Genomic DNA, 16,682 nt, shown 5'->3' with positions numbered 1-16,682 from the left:
CATTATCTACCTCTCTCTTTCATCCCCCTCCTCCCTGTTTCTGGGCCCATCATTTTTTCTTCCAGTCCCTTGCCCCTACCTCAGTACAGTATTTTCCCCTCTTTCATCTCTTTCCCCCGCAACTAGCTTAAAATAGGTCCAGTTGGCTCTACAGTCTTTCCCCTTCTCCCTGAAACAACCTGAAATTTCTTTCCTCTTCCCCTCACCTTTGGCATTTTTGGGCATTTGCTTAGATTGCTTTCCGACGTGTATATATTTGAAAGGAAACTCTGCAATGAAAGGGCAAAGGATGAAGTCTGGACTCTTGGGCCGCTGAAGGAAGGCAAAGAGCAGCTTCCTGGAGGTCTCCCTTCCTCTCGCCTTTGCAGGTCTCTTTTTTTTTTTTTTTCCTTCAAACGGCAACGGGCCCCAGCATCGACATCAATCAAGTAAGTTCCACTGTTCCTTGCAAGTGGTTCTGCTCAGCCAAAGCTTCCCCTCTGACATGAGCCACCCTCAGGGGAAAGAAAGTGGCCTGCAAAGGTGAGGGGAAGGGGGGCAGATGATGGAAGTTGGGGGGGGGGAGGATAGAGAGAAAAGGGGCAGATGATGAAATGGAGGAGATGAGAGAGAGAAGGGGACAGATGATGGAAGTGGGAAGAAGGGAGAGAGAGCAGAAGGCAGATGGATGTCAGTTGAGAGGGGAGAGCAGATGCTGAATGGAAGTGGGGAAAGAACACATACTGGATGGAAGGAGGAGATAAATAAAGGGGGAAGAAAATAGTAAGATAATGGAGGGGTGAGGGAAAGGGGTGACAAGCTGTGAGTAGACACAGTGAAAAGAGGGAAACGGGACTAAATAGTAAGAAAGAATTTAATTTAGATGGAGGCAGAAAATAGAGAAGGAAGACCAGAGAGGAAAAGGGAAGAGAGAGCAGAGAATGATATCAGATCTGAGTGAAGGAAATGAGAAGAGAGAGATGCTAAAAACCACAGGGGGGAGGGAAGGACAGAGATGCCAGACCATGAGGGGAACAGAAGGAAGATGATGGATGCCAGACCAAATTGGGGGAGGGGGGCAGGAGGAGAGATGGCAGGGAAAGACAGACAGTGAATGGAAGGGGCAGATGCTGGACTGAAGAGACAGAGAAGGTTATCATGCCACTATACTGGGCCATGGTACGTGTGAGTGGACTGCTGGTCATGATGGACCTCTGGTCTGACCCAGCAGTGGCAATTCTTATGTTCTTAGGGCAGACACTGGCTGGAAGAAAGTGAAAAGGCAATGAAAGCAGAAACCAGAGACGACAAAAGGTAGAAAAAAATAATTTTATTTCTATCTTGTGATTCAAATATATCAGATTTGAAATATGTATCTTGCTAGACATAACTGGGGAGTGCAAAGCCCAGACAGTGCTTCTTTAGCTTCCAGCTAGCTTAGGGCTCTCTCTGACCAGGGGGCAGTTGCCCTAGTTCCACTCCCCTAACACCATTCCTGTCATGTGTGACTGTGGTATTCTGTTACATGATATTTGTGTAGCATTCTGTAATAATTTGTCTTATTCAGTTTTCTTGATAGTAGAGGGGATATATGTGAAGGGGAGGGGGACAGGGGTTTTGTTGATCTTTGCCCTGTATTATTTGTATTTATAAAATGACAATTGTATAGAATATTGTTTCTTTTTATACTTTAATAAAATATGTTCAATATAAAATCATAACTATTTGAGGCTTGTGCGGATGGGATCAGATGGTTTGTGGGACCGAGCTCGCGGGGACGGGGCGGCGAAGGTTTTTAAAAAAAAATTTCAGTCTTAGTAGTTTGCTGGTCCACAAAATAATTATTTTATTTCTGCCGGTCCATAGGTGTAAAAAGGTTGAAGAACACTGCGCTAGAGTATGCTGTTTTTCTAGCAAATGTTCTACAACTGGGGCTTGTTCATTCATAGTTGTTATATGAGCTTTGTGTTCATTAAGACGGATCCTAGTGGGTCTACTGGTTTTGCCCACATATATTTTATTACAAGGGCATTGCAAAATATAGATAACATTACTGCTATTGCAATTTGTTGGTTTTTTTTTTTTTAGAAAAGATCTTCCGCCCAGATCCCAGATCCGTTCACATCAGCCCATGGCAACCATTACAACTAGTGTGCGTGCCATGAGTTATCATATCATCAGCCTTTGTCTCTTTTTTAACCTTGCAGATCAGCTCTCCTATATTCTTAGATCTCTTATAGGCAAAAATAGGAAGGTCTTTAAAAATTGGGTGCAATTGCACCACATGCCAATGTTGCTTAATAGATGTCACAAATTCTTTAGCAAGGGTAGAGAAAGGAAGCACACATACTATACAATCAGATTCTTCAGTATTTCTATATTGCAGCAGTAACTGCCGTTGAGCATACCTAGCTCTTAAATAGGCTTTCCTAACTGCACTTTTTGAATATCCCCAAGAAATGAATCTTTCCTCCATAATTTTAGATTCTTTCTTAAAATCCTGAAAGGAGGTACAGATTCGCTGAAGACGGAGAAATTGACTTATTGGATGGTTATATTTTAGATGATGAGGATGGAAACTATGATATGCCAATAGTGTATTTCTTAAGATGAGATAAGTTTTTCATGAAATTTATTTATATATTAGTGTTTAACGGGTGCTAGTAAAGCCTCCTTCCCTCACATGTTGAGATAAGATGAGATAAGTTTTTCATGAAATTTATTTATATATTAGTTACAATAACGGGTGCTAGTAAAGCCTCCTTCCCTCACATGTCCCCTATTTTCAGCCCCAGCTCCAGCTCCAAACCCATTTTTACCCCCCAGCCCTCTTTTCCCATCTTTTCCCTTTCAGCCTCAACCCCCTTTTCTCATCAGCAGCATTTTCCTCCCCACCCACTTCCCTGTGCAGTGGCAGCAGAAGCATACCCCCCCCTCCATTTCCCTGTGCAGCAGCATTTCCCTCCCCCACCCCACTTCCCTGTGCAGCAGCACCTCTTCCCTGCTCCCCCTGTCCCTCTTCCCTGCTCCCCTGGACCAGCAGCACTTCTTCCCTGCTCCCCCAGTCCAGCAGCACCTCTTCCCTGCTCCCCCGGTCCAGCAGCACCTCTTCCCTGCTCCCCCGGTCCCTCTTCCTTGCTCCCCAAATCCAGCAGCACCTCTTCCCTGCTCCCCTGGTCCAGCAGCACCTCTTCCCTGCTCCCCCGGTCCAGCAGCACCTCTTCCCTGCTCCCCCTCACTGCCTTCCATACTTTGTCCCACCCCCACCCTCCGAAGCCAGCCTGGCCTGCCTGCGTGCCTACCATCCCCCTGTGCAGTACAACCCTCTCCCCCCCACCACCACTATCGCCGCGGTGCAGCCGACCCCACTGACCCTCCCACCGTGAGACGACCATCAAACCTCCCAGCTCCAGCAGCGGCTGCATCACACTAAAGATGCTGCTTCACGACCTTCCTATGCTCTGATTTCCTCCGACGCATCTCTGATGATGTCATCAGAGATGCGGCAGAGGAAATCAGAGCAAGGGAAGGCCGCGAAGCAGTGTCTTTAGTGTGATGCGGCCACTGCTGGAGCCAGGAGGTTTGTGCGTCTCGCGGTGGGAGGGTCAATGGGGGTTCGTGTGACCCGGGGAGGGATGCACCGGGGGTGAGGGGGGAGACGACGGCGGCAAACTGCTTAGATGAAATTGCTGGAGAGCAGGGAGGGCCGCGTTTTAAAATTTCTCTGCTGGCAAGTGGCACAGGTTGTAAGCGTGTGGGGCAGTAGTAAGTTGTGTCGGGGTGTTGTGTGGTGCCAGGGTAAGCGCGCATGTGCACTCTTGCCAGCCACGGACCTACAGATCTTGGAACACGCCGGTAAGAGTGTGCATGCGCGCTTAGGGGTCTATTATAGTAGATTTATTCGAATTGCAAATGAAGCTGAAAAAATTGCTCTATAGGCAAATGAGGAGGCTGGCTACTGATAAGCTCCAGTGTTACATGAAAACAGAACACTCGAGTGTAGCCACTGAGGCCATAAACATGAATGAAAGAGTTCTATAATGATTTATGGAAAGGAAGAACTTGATAAATTATGAATGAATAACAATTCTGTGATCTAGAAGCAATATTGATAAAAATTAAATACAATAGAGTGTGGCATGAATTATATTGCTATTGATGAACTAAGCCTTCACTTATAAATTATAATATAGTACAGTCATTTGTTTGTGATGACTTCTATGTTCACCATAACATTCAATTAGCTTTGTTTCATTTTTAGTTTTCTTGCATATGGTCTTTAAGATTATTCCTCTGTTTATATTATAAATGAAGTATGTTATTTATTTAAAATTTCATAACTTTTGCATCAAAGCAGGCTGGACTCCTGATAAAATTGCTTGCATTATACAAAAGGACTCATCGAATATATACTTGTATATAATTGTATACAAGTATACGCTGAGGTTATGGGTTCAAACCCACGCTGCTCCTTGTGACCCTTAATCCCCCCATTGCCCCAGGTACGATAGATAGATTGTGAGCCCACCGGGACAGAGAGGGAAAACTGCTTGAGTACCTGAATAAATTCATGTAAACCGTTCTGAGCTCCCCTGGTAGAACGGTATAGAAAATTGAATTAAAAAAAAAAAAAATACTGGTCATGCAAAAATGCTCCTGGTCCACTTTCCCATTTATTTCACTGTTCCAACCTTCATTATTATTGGAACTCTATCTTGAATAAGATAAGATCAACAATTCCTTTAGGATCCTCAACTCAATTATCTTATCATTCCATTATACTAAGATCAAACCCATACCAAATCATACCAAACTTTTTAACATAATGATTGTTCTTACCACTCACCTGATAATATCTCACTGGAAAAATCACAACTCAGTCTCTCAGAATCTATGCACAATTAGAAAATATGAGGAAATAATAGCTACTAAAAATAATTCCTATACTCATTTTTGTAAATCTTGGGCACCATTAGATAAGTATTGTACTAATGAATAAATGTTCGTCTGATATCTTGTACAGTCACACATGTCATGTCGTAACATCAACCTTGCAGCATGTTTTATATCCAATTTAACATTTTGTACCAGACTACTTCATTGTTGTTATCAATCTATGCTTGTGATATTTGATAAAATCAATAAAGATATTTGAAAGAGAAAATAAATTTCATAACTATATTTGTACCCACACTAGGTTCTTTTGTATAGGTCTTTTGCATGGCCCTTCATTTCTTCTTTTGAAATACTATAGTGTTGTCCCTTTTCACACATTGGTAGCATGGAATATTGCTACACCTTGAGTTTTGGCCAGGTACTAGTAACCTGGATTGGCCACCGTGAGAACAGGCTACTGGGCTTGATGGACCATTGGTCTTACCCAGTAAGACTATTCTTATGTTCTTATCTACATTTGTTGCCCTGGAAATTTTCATACTTCTAATATGTTTAAAATGGTTCTCTTTTCTGAACTCATTCCAGGTCGTTGGGTTTTTTTTATTTTTTATTTTTACCTCTGTTGTTTCCTTTACTTGCTTCTCTGTAGACTTAAGACAGCCAAGGTATGTGGTTTTAAAATGCCACTTCTGTTTTTTCATAATGTTATAGGACCATATTATTTAGTTCACCCCTCTCTTCACTAGTTTATTTTCTGTGTCATTAGTCTCACTGGCCACTGCACCAGTAGATTATTTTCACTAAGCATTTTCCACAATGTTGATATCATGTTTCACTTCTTTTAGAGCTTCCATTACCACGCCTTCTTTATGTGGATTAATTATCACCATTTGTCCTGCTTTACCATCATTGTCTTTCTATCATTTCATTTCACCTCACACAGTAATTCATCATTCACACATTCATTTTTATTACATGTGCATCACCACTTATTCTTGTTTATTTTAAATAAATAAATATGTTTTCTAAATCTGTTCTCTTTCCATCTTTTAGGACCCCATGACCCCTGAGGAAGGCATTTTTGTTTTGTTGGTTAATTTGTATTTTATACATTATTTGGTTTTTATCTTGTGGGTTACTTGTGACTGTATACACCACGGTTCTTCAACCGCCGGTCCGCAGACCGGTGCCGGTTCGCAGAAAATTCCTGCCGGTCCGCATAGGACCGGCGAGATCAAATCTTCAATTTCCTGCCGGTCCGCACAGGACCAGCAAGATTGAGGAGCTGTAGTTCGCACAGGGCCAGAGAGATAATGGGGAGCCTCAGACAGTGTGCTTTCGCCCCTCCCAGCGGCCCTCCTTACTTACAAGCGCAGCGATTCAGGAAGGAAGCCTTGGAGCTTTTGCTGAGTCGGGCCATCTCTGATGATGCAACTTCTGCTTTCCTCAGCAACAAAGGACCAGAGGCTGCCTTACTGAATCGCAGCGCTGGCAAGTAAGGAGAGTTGCTGGGAGGGGAGAAAGCTGCTGGGCATGGTGAAAAAAAAGGGACAGCTGCTACTGGACCTGGAGAGGGAGAAGGAGAGATGTTGCTGGGAGGGGAGGAGGGAAAGGAGTCTGGGAAGCTGCTGGGCAAGGGGATAAAGGGACAGCTGCTACTGGACCTGGAGAGGGAGAAGGAGAGATGCTGCTGGGAGGGGAGGAGGGAAAGGAGTCTGGGAAGCTGCTGAGCAAGGGGAAAAAGGGACAGCCGCTACTGGACCTGGATTGGGATAAGGAGAGATGCTGCTGGGAGGGAAGGAAGGAAAGGAGTCTGGGAAGCTGCTGGGCAAGGGGAAAAAGGGACAGCCGCTACTGGACCTGGATTGGGATAAGGAGAGATGCTGCTGGGAGGGGAGGAGGGAAAGGAGTCTGGGAAGTTCCTGGGCAAGGGGAAAAAGGGACAGCTGCTACTGGACCTGGAGAGGGAGAAGGAGAGATGCTGATGGGAGGGGAGGAAGGAAATGAGTCTGGAAAGCTGCTGGGCAAGGGGGAAAAGGGACAGCTGCTGCTGGGAGGGAAGGAGGGAAAGGAGTCTGGGAAGCTGATGGGCAAGGGGAAAAAGGGACAGCTGCTACTGGACCTGGAGAGGGATAAGGAGAGATTCTGCTGGGAGGGGAGGAGGGAAAGGAGTCTGGGAAGCTGCTGGGCAAGGGGGGAAAAGGGACAACTGCTACAAGACCTAGAGGGAGGGAGAAGGAGAGATGCTGCTGGGAGGGGAGGAGGGAAAGGAAAGGGAAGAGAGTTACTGCTGGACAGGGGGAGGAGGGAAGGGAGAAGAAAAAAGGAGGAAACAGCTGGCAAGGAGATTAGAGGAGGGGAAGGGGAGAGACAGGAATGAGATGGGAAGGGGGGGGGTCAGCAGAGAAATTGAGAGGGACAAAGATGCTAGATCTGGTGTAGGAGAGATAAACATGAAGAGAGCAGTGAAGCTGGAATGAATCGTGTAAAAAGGAGAGAGGGGCATAGGCTGGATGGAAAGGGGAGGGGGCATAGAAAGAAGACAAATACCATATGGAAGGGGGAGAGGTCAGACAGTAGATGAACGAGCATATGCTGGATTGAAGAGACAGAGAGGGCAGACGCTGGAAGGAAGAGAGTGAAAAAAAGTTGAAAGCAGAAACCAGAGACAACAAAAGATAGAAACAAATAATTTTATTTCTATTTTGTGATTAGAATATATCAGATTTGAAATATATATCCTGCTAGAGCTGGTGTTAGACATAACTGGAGACTGCAAAGTCCAGGCAGTAGCCAGTTGCCCTAGTTGCACTCCCCTAACCCTATTCCTGCTATGTGTGACTGCGGTATTCTGTTAGCATGATATTTCTGTGTAGCATTCTGTAATAATTTGGCTTATTCAGTTTTCTTGATAGTAGAGGGGATATATGTGAAGGGGAGGGGAGACAGGGGTTTTGTTGATCCTTGCTCTGTATTATTTGTATTTATAAAATGACAATTGTACATAATATTGTTTCTTTTTATACTTTAATAAAATACATTCAGTATAAAATCATAACTGAGGCTTGTGCGGATGGGATTAGATGGTTTGCGAGGACTGAGCTCGCGGAGACGGGGCAGGAACGGGGTTTTTAAATTTCAGTCCTAGTAGTTTGCTGGTCCACAAAATAATTTTTTTTTTCCGCCAGTCCATAGGTGTAAAAAGGTTGAAGAATACTGGTATACACCCTTTGTGGATTGTTTTTAAGTTATTTGGACGCTTATTAAACTATAAACTAGCACACCCGATCAGTGGCCTAGCAAAGGTAGGAGGCACCTGGGCGGTGGTGCCCCCCCATCCCCTCCATTCCGCCCCACCCCCTCCTCTCAGCGTTCCGCTCCTTACCCACCTATGTCACACTCGTGCCCTCTCTTCCCCCCCGTACCTCGTTAAATCTTCACCAGCGCGAGCAGCTTCTCCAGCCTGTTGCTCACGCCAGCATTGGCTTTCCCTCTGATGTCACTTCCTGGCCCTGTGACCTAGAAGTGATTTCAGAGGTGAGCCAGGCTGGCGCGAGCAGCAGGCTTGAGAAGTTGCTCGTGCTGGCGAAGCTTTAAAGAGGTAGGGGTAGAGGGAAGGGAGGGCGTGAGCGTGGTGTGGGCTGGTGGAGATGTGCTAGCGCCCCACCAAGATGGCGCCTAGGGTGGTCTGCCCTCCTTACTATGCTACTGCATCCAATCTTCTGTTTCAAAATAGTTTAAAACATGAGCAGGCTGAGTGAAAATTGGGAACTGAGCAGCTAAATAGTCGTGGGTCCCCAGGATAGATTTGGGAAACTCTGATGTAAGTACCGGTAATATGCATGCAAATGAATCATATTTCTAACCACATAAATATTATGAAGCTATGTGTAATGATAAATAATATATTTATTTACAGAAAACACTAGCTAATGGGACATAACATGAAAATATATAAATTGCATATGTTCCAGCTCTGTACAGTGGATGCACGAGTACCCCGATTACTGAACAAGTTCTTTCATTGTATCTAAAGTAGGATAATTTGTGTTGAGTTCAGCACCCCCAATTTGAAAATAAATTGCATATGTTCCAGCTCTGTACAGTGGATGCACGAGTACCCCGATTACTGAACAAGTTCTTTCATTGTATCTAAAGTAGGATAATTTGTGTTGAGTTCAGCACCCCCAATTTGAAAATTTGATGCTTATGATTAATTGCTTCATAAGTTAATACAGTATTCTATCAGCATGGAAAATGAATTCCTGTAAGTATCATCTTTGGGAAGACAGTACAATGTTGGGGATGGATGACTATTATCGAGTCTTTACAATGTAACACTCAAACTGTTATGAAAATTTTGATCTGTTTCTGCAAGGCATCTTTCCAAGAGTGGTTTGGGACTTTTCCATTATGTCAAGTATAGAGCGAACACTTTGCACTTATTACCAGAACTTGATGAGTGTATCAGGTTGACATCAGGTAATAGGTTTTGAAATCAACTAAAGGGATATGTCAGAAACCCACATAATCAATCATACCATTTCAGCATAATTGCTTAATTGAATCTTCAATAGAAGATCAGCTTCCCTGTATATTAGTGACTCAAATGAAGCCTAACTGACCATTGCCTTGCTACACAAAATACATGTATATGGTAAGCTAAAATATGCTCGGTAAAGATTGATAAAACCAATCTTTTACTTTGTAAGCACTTCTGTGTAATGTAATCAGGTAAATAACCAACGACAAGGGGCAGAATATTATTTACTTCCACAAAAACAAGAATAAGCATACATAAGGAAAACATAACAAATGTGGGAGTAGTTTGGGAGGCAGGATAGTTTAAATTGCAGAAGGGTATATAATATTGCGGGATGGGTTGTTTGGGGGTGGTAGGATAATTTTGGGGAGATTTTTGGGAGGACAGTTTGGTATATGGGGCGGGTCTTTTTGGGGCAGTTATGTTGAGGTGGTTTTTTATGGAGGGGGCAGTAGCGCAATTGTAAAGAGAGTAGTTGTTGGGGAAAGGAAAAGTAGAGAACAGGAGTAGAGGCAGTATGAAAGGAGGAATTTCCTAACTGCTATATTTCACTGCATAGGAATGCATTGGGCCATTTTCTTTGGGGGCGGGGGGAGGGGGAGGTTTTACTGCTCTGGAATCTAAGCCAGTGCATGTCTTCAGCATCTGTGTGTGGCGCAGTGGTTGGAGCTGCAGCCTCAGCACCCTGGGGTTGTGGGTTCAAACCTCGCGCTGCTCCTTGTGACCCTGGGCAAGTCTCTCCGTCCTCCATAGCCTCAGGCACATTAGGTAGATTGTGAGCCCACCGGGACAGATAGGGAAAATACTTCAGTATCTGATTGTAAAACCACTTAGATAATCTTGATAGGCGGTATATATTTAAAAAAAAACCCCACACACAAAAAACTAACCTAATAATAAAAACTTAATATGCTGGTCCCACTTCTTCTGCATTGGGTGTGGGATCAGCAAATTCTGAGCGTTGGAACAAGCTCCAAGGCACACACTGCCTTTACTTTCACTTCTCTCTGTCCAAAGCAAAGTAATGAAAAAACACTGCATGTGCTATAAAGGGCAACCAAAACTAGTTTTTTCAGTTTCAGCCCAAATTCACTGCTCAGTTTCAGCCGAAACCAGTCCAGCCCCCAAGTGGGAAGAGACCCTTGGCACGCTCGTCTCCTCTGCCATCGCACCAAAGGAACTCATACTTTTCTCTCACTCTTCTCTAAATATAAGAGGACCCCCTCCTGGATCCACCCATTGGCTCTTCCCCCAGGCCTATTGTGCTGCCTGGTGATTTAGTAGCGAATCGGGGCAGAAGCAATCCCTCCACCATGATGCCTCCAATTTTAAAATGGCTGCCATGACCTCCAACAAAAATTTAGCAAGACTGCCCTTGGAAGTAGTGGCAGCTATTCTGACTACCAAGACGACATAGGCAGGAGTGAGGGATTTGCTCCTACCCCAGCTTGCTACTAGACAAGGGCAGTACAGTAGGCCTTGGGGAAATAGCTTATAGGTGGATCCAGGAAGCGAGTTTCTTTTGTTTAAGGAAGGGTTACCATATTTATGAAGCCAAAAAAGAGGACACATGGCCCCACCCTTTGCCCCTCCCCTAGTTGCCTGCTGTGTGTAGTCAGGGTCGCAGCAAGCAGTTGACAAAAGAAACTCGCTTCCTGGATCCACCTATAAGCTATTTGTTTGTTTTTATAGGGAGGGGTTGGGGTTGATATATCATGATATATCATGGCGCCCCCATCCTTTCTTGTGCTGCGCCCATGATATATCAGACTTTCAGTTGTGAAACTATAAAATACTGAATGAAACAGACCAACCCTGTGGAAACAACCCATGTGGAAACAACATTAAACAGTCCTCCAGCTGTAACAGATCCGAAGAATCAGGGGCAATTGCAAACACTAACCAACACCAAAATAGCAGGCTCTGTGGGCTTTATTTCAAAGCATAGCCAGGGAAACTAGCTCTCTTTCCCAGCCATAGTCAGGTTCAGTACCTCTCCCTCCTAACCTTTTAAAAATATTCAGCAAATGGTCATGTATAACAAATAGCCCCAGAGATGTCGGCAACAAAGGAAAACCACAAGTTACATATTGTCAACCCCAACCCCTCCCTATAAAAACAAACAAACCCTCTACTGCTGCAACATCGGTTCTAGAATTACGAGTCCAGCCGGCAGTGGAGTATTTGACACCCAGGGCTAATCATTTTTAGCACCCTCTCCTGTATATGGAAAAAAATATTTTTAGGAATAATCCACAAGTCACACCTAGGAAAAGGCAGCATCTTAACCACTGCATTGAGCACTAGAACAGTGTTTCTCAACCTTTTCAAGCCATGTACCCCTAAGCCTATCAAATACCAACCGAGTACCCCCATCCAAACCCTGCCCCTGACTCCACCCCCATAATAATAGTACTAATTATAATGCAATTTCTTCCATCCATTTTTCATATACACACAATATAATCTTATTAATACATAATGGTAACCACAAAAAAAAACAACACATAGCACACTGTACGCAGAAAAAATGTTAATTATCATTTATATTCGGGGGTTTTCAAAGAGGTCAAGGCAGATGACTTTAAAATATGCAATGTCACCTCAGTAACAACTACAGAAAAATAGACAAATATAGCGCAAAATATAGACAGCAGATATAAATTCTCAAAACTAACACATTTTGATCACTAAATTGAAAATAAAATCATTTTTCCTATCTTTGTTTGGTAATTTCATGAGTCTCTGGTTGCACTTCCTTCTGACTGTGTATCCAATATTTCCTCTCTCCTCCACCTCTATTGGCAACATGTCTTCCTCTCTCTCTCTGTCCATCTGTCTTGAGAGATCCAGGTAACTCTCCTCCCATCCCCTCTACAGCCAAAGCCAACATTTCTCCCTCTCTCATCTCCCAGATCATGTGCAGCATTTTTCACCACTGCACACCAGGCCCATGCCCATTGCTCCTTCTATCACCCCTCTCTAACAACCATGCCACATCTCTCCCTCCATCACTATGCCCAACATTCCTCCCTCTTGCATCCCCTTCAATCTGTCCCATACATTTTAAGGGAATTATGGTGAGATGTACAGTATATTTGGCACCCTTTATGTAAAGTTTACAGAAGCGACCTCTAAGGTGCCCGACTCCTCTGCTGGGATGTCTATGTGATCAGTACTTTACAATGCTGGTCTTCATGTCTAAATGGTCTAGATTTTGACGTTTTCAATTTTGATGTTTCTGTGGCCTCACTCTTTCCACCATAACTGTAGTGGTTAGAGTGTCTTATGGGCCTGGCTTCTCCTCTTTATGTTTCACTAGCCCACTCAATAGGTTACTTAACCCTTCCATGCATACGTTAAATTATCGACAACTTTACACACTTTTTTAGAGATGCTTTTGAGATCTATATCTAGCTTTCCTTATTCACAGAACTCAGACATTAGGCCTTGCATTAAAGATCCCCTTTATTCCTTTTGTATTTTGCCTCCCTTTTATTTTATTTTAAGCAATGTATCCTCCCCATATGCCCATACGTATCATGTTATGTCAGTATTGTGACTGTAAATTTGTTCCCTCCATTTTATATTAAAAAAAAAAACTTTTAATACTTTGTTTAAATTAGAAACAGCTTTTATAAAAGCGGTATATTAAGATCTAAATAACCTTGAAACTTGAAAGTTGCTTCAGCTTAATAATTTAGCAAATTCTCACTGTCATGGCAGTGAAACATTTATGTTTATAAAATGTATATTTAGGCCTACAGCACAACTGGTGATGGTCCGGTAATGTTTCTTCTCTTATTCAGCACACTCACTGTACAAATGTTGTTTAAAAAAAATGGCTGCTGTTAGCAGTGTTTCTTTTACAGCAAATCCTAACAAAATATTTTCACATTTGCTGGGCATTACTTTGGAGGTTTGGAGATACATTACGACTTTTTCAGTGCTGTATTCCACTGCTGACAATGTTGCCTTCATAAATCTGTGAGTCAATTTGACCCCAGGTGTGTATAATCAGTATACTCACGTTAAACTAGGTTAAAACAAAAAAAAAATCCAAAAGCTGTATTTATCACAGACGACAGGAAACGTACTGTCTGTTACTATCAAAAAGGTACCTGGAATTTGAAATCAAAATTACAATTTATAAGTAAGCAATTAAACTAATTTGTCAGGCTGGGGTCAAAATGACCCCGATACCTGTGTGCTACTCTAGTAGGCTTTCCTATACCTGGTGGTGCAGTTCTAGAGACAGGTATGTACTTTATCATTCGGAGTTTTGTAGGGTGGGAGGGGGTGTTTAACCACAGGAGGAGTGTGTGTGTGTGTGGGGGGATTATTATTTAATCCCTCCATCTGATCAGTTTGGGCACGTTTTGGATCTCAGACATTCTAAAACAGGTCAAATTCAGAACGTCTAAGTTCTGTGTAGGATGTCTTGAAAAGGTTCAATTAATATCCAAGCCCACAGCCTGCCCATATCCCATCCAAAACATACCTCTAACATGCCCCTTTCTGAGTTGGACATTTAGGCCCTGATTCTGCAAAGTGCGTCCCGACCGTAGGCAGCTGTAGGTGTCCTACAGCTGTCTAATCAGCCAATTGGGAGGCATGTTTTCTAAAAAAAATGCTCCCCAGGCAGGCTACCTATATTGAAGGCACTTCCTAGAGCAGGGGTCTCAAAGTCTCTCCTTGAGGGCCGCAATCCAGTCGGGTTTTCAGGATTTCCCCAATGAATATGCATGATATCTATGTGCATGCATTGCTTTCAATGCATATTCATTGGGGAAATCCTGAAAACCTGACTGGATTGCGGCCCTCAAGGAGGGACTTTGAGATCCTGTCCTAGGACCTAGGGATGCTCGCAAGCCCGCCTAAGGCTAGGCAGTAGCATTAGGCGAACCTAGGTGGCCCTACGTGTCTCCCTAGTAGAGCAGGAGATGCTTACAATGTAGGGCAGCAAAATGCTGGCCTACAGAGTAAGTAGACGCGGCCGCTATACTTAATCACGGGAAAGGATCTCCCTGCCGCGATTAGTATAGCGGCCGCGGCTATAGCCGGCAGTCTCCCTTCTCTTGTCACCACTTCCCCCGACAATCGCGGCAGAAGGGTGCCCAACCCCCTCCTGCCCACAGAACCCACGATCGCTGGCAGAAAGTTGTTGAGCCCTTCCTGTTGGTAGGCCCTGCCCCCCTGAACATCGCCGGCAGGAGGGTACCCAACCCCTCTTGCCGGACCCCCCCAATGACCCACCCCATCAAAATGCCCCAACCCCCCTTCCCGGACCCCCCAAATGAAACCCCCCCCATCCCGTAACCCCCCTTGGGTTTACCCTAAAGTTGGCCAGATGAGTCCTCGCACCATCCGGCCAGCAGGCCCACCTCCATCCAAATGAGGCGGGCCCGCCCCTCCCCTGCCCAACCCACAGGATCCTAGGGCTGGATTGGCCCAAGCACCTAAGGCCTTTCCCACCATAGAAGGGGCCACAGGCGCCTGGGCCAATCCGGCCTTAGGATCTTGTGGGTTGGACAGGGGAGGGGCGGGCCCACCTAATTTGGATGGAGGCGGGCCTGCTGGCCAGACGGTGCAAGGAACCATCAGGCCAACTTTAGGGTAAGCCCGAGGGGGGTTCCGTGAGGGGGGTTCCGCGAGGGGGGTTGGGGCATTTTGATGGGGGGGGTCCAGCAGAAGGGGTTGGGTACCTTCCTGCTGGCAATATTTGGGGGGGCGGGGCCTACCAGCAGGAAGGGTTGAGCACCTTCCTGCCAGCAATCGTGGGTTTGTGGGCAGGAGGGATTGGGCACCCTCCTGCTGCAATCGTCGGGGGGAGGGGGTGAGAGGTAAGACTGGCGGCCGTAGCCGCAGCCACTATATTAATTGCAGCAGGGAGAACCCTTGCCGCAATTTATAGCGGCCGCGTCTATAGTAACCTGATTCTGTAACTGGCATCTGCAACATGGACATCGGTTATAGAATCGGGCTTAGTTTGGACAGGTATAGGCCCGATTCTGTATAAGATGTCTGGGATGGGCGTCCTATACAGAATCCGGGCCTTAGGAGAACAAATGTCTCACAAAAGGTCTTTGTTTCAATTATTGGTACTTGGATGTTTTGCAGAGGAAAAACATCCAAGTGACGATTTTTGGACATTTTTGTGTTTTGAAAAAGCCCCTGAAAGTCATTTTTGTATATATGTGGCCAAACACACTGCTTTGTGACTTTGGGCAAGTCACTTAATCCCCCATTGCCCCAGGTACATTAGATAGAGTGTGAGCCTGCCAGGACCAATAGGGAAAAATGTTTGAGTACCTGAATGTAAACCACTTAGACTATAAGTGGTATATAAATGCTTAAATAAATAAATGACCTCTTATCAAATATCAGCTGGTGTAAAAGTACATGAGATGGTATGATGCCATGTACTTTGATGGTAGGCATGCACAAGGGCAGAGATTGGACAAAGCATATGTGGAGTTCACCAGTACGTAAATAGATTATAAAATATACTAATCCAGCACACACTTACCCTCCTCCTCTACTAACGCTTAGTGTGGGTTTTAGCGCTGGCAGCGGTGGTAATTGCTCCAACGCTCAAAGAATTCCTATGAGCGTCAGAGCAGTTACCACTGCTTCCAGCACTAAAACCCACACTATGCGTTAGTACAGGAGGGGGTTAAAAATTACAGGAACAGATATTTAACTTGTTCCAGGGCAGGTATTTCTACTGCCTATGTCTTTATTAGTGCCCTATTATAAAATTACCCTCATTACATTAACTTTTATGTAATTTGGAGGGGCATGTTCAATATGATGTCTAAATCTGATTTTAGATGTTTTGGGTAAAACGCCCAAAAATCCAATAGAAAAAAATGGCCATTTTCATACCAGAAAAACATTTTTTGAAAATGGCCATTTTCTCCCTTACATTGCCCCCTCCAAAACCCATTAAAAACCTACTCTACCCAATTCTATACTACTCCAATAGCCCTAATGCCTACAAGTATCACCTATATGTAAGTACAGTGTGTTTTGGAGGGCTCATACTTTCCACCACAACTAGTTAAGAGTGGGATATGGGCCTGGGTCCCCATCTCCAATCACTAGGCTACTCCAGAGACTGGCTAAAACATCTGAAGATGTCATATGGGCCATTCACATCTTTGGGGGTGGGAGGGTGTCAGTGACCACTGGGAGAGTAAGGGGGGCCATGCATTCATACCTCCAGTGGTCATCTGGTCTGTTTGGTCACCTTTTTGGCATG

At 44.5% G+C, this 16,682-nt stretch overlaps 1 protein-coding gene across 3 annotated transcripts in view; it reads right to left on the bottom strand.

Annotated features, from left to right (window-relative positions):
• The window catches only part of FBXO16 (F-box protein 16), a 116,148-nt gene that overhangs the window by 82,459 nt on the left and 17,007 nt on the right, over positions 1 to 16,682 (bottom strand). The gene's annotated exons all lie outside the window — the stretch shown is intronic.

The sequence above is a fragment of the Geotrypetes seraphini genome, chromosome 3, assembly GCF_902459505.1.
Source record: "Geotrypetes seraphini chromosome 3, aGeoSer1.1, whole genome shotgun sequence".
NCBI classification, from domain to species: Eukaryota; Metazoa; Chordata; class Amphibia; order Gymnophiona; family Dermophiidae; genus Geotrypetes; species Geotrypetes seraphini.
Note: the sequence above shows the minus strand (reverse complement) of the source record. Positions and strands in the feature narration are given on the sequence as shown.